This window comes from Panthera uncia (genome assembly GCF_023721935.1).
Source record: "Panthera uncia isolate 11264 chromosome C1 unlocalized genomic scaffold, Puncia_PCG_1.0 HiC_scaffold_4, whole genome shotgun sequence".
In the NCBI taxonomy this organism is placed as follows: Eukaryota; Metazoa; Chordata; class Mammalia; order Carnivora; family Felidae; genus Panthera; species Panthera uncia.
In genome coordinates, this window is record NW_026057585.1 from 12,428,997 (window position 1) to 12,430,908 (window position 1,912).

At 48.4% G+C, this 1,912-nt stretch overlaps 1 long non-coding RNA gene across 1 annotated transcript; it reads right to left on the reverse strand.

Annotated features, from left to right (window-relative positions):
- Window positions 1–327: 327 nt before the first annotated feature.
- On the reverse strand, window positions 328–1,672 carry LOC125913454 (uncharacterized). The gene is made up of 2 exons (XR_007455032.1): window positions 1,563–1,672; window positions 328–1,102 (listed from the first exon to the last, which is right to left on the reverse strand). It is a non-coding gene; the product is annotated as an uncharacterized LOC125913454 (long non-coding RNA).
- Between the last annotated feature and the right edge of the window lie 240 nt (window positions 1,673–1,912).

Genomic DNA, 1,912 nt, shown 5'->3' on the forward strand with positions numbered 1-1,912 from the left:
ATGTTTATTATTTTTGAAGGAGAGAGAGAGAGCGTGAGCAGGGGAGGAGCAGAGAGAAAGGGAGACACAGAATCCAAAGTGAGCTCTGGGCTCTGAGCTGTCAGCACAGAGCCGGATACGGGGCTCAAACTCACAAACCGTGAGATCATGACCTGAGACGAAGTCGGACGCTTAACTGACTGAACCACCCAGGGGCCCCTTTTTTCCCCCTCATTTTCAAATAGATAGATAGATAGATGATAGATAGATAGATGATAGAAGTGTATACACACACACACACACACACAAACTGCAGAAAATTTAGAAGTATCATGTTCCCACTCTTCATTCCTACCATAACCCCAATTTTATTTAGGGTAGCAATGCGCCCAGGTAAAAGATGACATTTCTTAACCTTTCTTGCAACTAGCAAGTGCTAATGGGCTATAAGTGGAACTTAGATGGGCTTTCGGGAAGATTCCTAAAGGAGAGAGGGGGGCAGACAGGGCAGGCACACATGCCCTTTTGTTCCAGTTTCTTCCTCCTTTTCGTGCCTGGAATGTGGATGTGATGGCTCGAACTCCAGCAGCCATCTTGGGTGTTTAGAATCGAACCTCTGTGTTGAAGGCAGTGATGCAGAAAAGTAGCAGGGACCTGCATCCCTGATGACTTTGTCCATCTGTCAAACAGCCCTGTAATACCTGCCTCTGGACTTCTTTTATGAGAGAGAATGACTTCCTCTGCTTAAGTCACCAGGGTCAGGTCTCTGTTAACAACAACAAAAGTAATTCGTAGCTTGTTTAGTACCTGACACAAAGTGAGTGTTCAGTAAAAGTCTGGGGCTGCACAGTTCTCTGGAAAGACCTCTGGGTGATGAGAAGAAGCATGGGCTGAAGAATCCCATTCCTGTTTTGTCACCAGCTCCCTGAGTGACCAAGTCCGGGCCCTCTCTGGGTCTCAGTTTATTTTCTGTGAGGCACGAGGTCAGGGTAAATGCCCCCTCTGAGAGCTTCTTCGGCTGTTATCCCTCTGAATCTGTGGACTGAACAGACCTGGGTAGTCTTTTGGTTTTATATCTTGCTAATTTTGTAGCAGTAGGTGGGTCATTTAGCCTCTTGGAGTCCTGGATTTAAAAAAAAAAAAAATCTCAGTCACCTCGCTTATCAGGCATGCAGGAAATGTTTATTGAATGAATGAGGAAGGTTGGGGACCATGTCACCTGTCTGGTTGCCTCCCCAGATGATAGCAAGGATAAAATGAGCTAAGCCTGCACAATGCCGTCCCAAGAGTAGATCCCCAAAACTCAAATGCCTCCAGGACTGGGTTGACCTTGCTTCCCTCTGCCCCTTACAGAGCTCTGGTTCTAGGTATTTGCCAGGACTGACCTCTACTCAGGATGACCCTGCCACTCCCCCCCACCCCCCAAGCAGCTTCCAGACTGCTTCTTAGATGGCCAAAGTCCCTGGGCGAAGGAACAGAGAGAGAACCAAACCAGTCCTATGCCAGATGTGAGGAAGAAGAAATAGAATCAATCCCTCCGTGAATGAAGTTCCAGAGACAGCATCCCCCGTCTCCGCTCTGACCTCCTTCTGAGGATGCCAGGACTCCCGCCATCATTTGCCGTCAGGAGAGGAGCTCCCGCCATCCAAGGAGCTCCTTGGTTCCCATTGGCCCAGAGCTCTACCTGTGCTGCTGTTTCCCAACAGGAAATTCAGTTGCCCTGACACTCAATCTCCATAGCAACCCTTGCTTTTGAGACACTGAATGGAAACTGCTGGTGTGGGGAGGCCAGTAGCAGAATACTGATTTGTCCTGTGTCTGTAACCACGGCTGCGTCTCAATACCTTTCCAGATACCTAAGGAGCTAAAAATATATCTGGTTCTGTCTGGGGCTCTCCACCCAGGCTAAGCATCTTAAAGTGCATCTATGCTC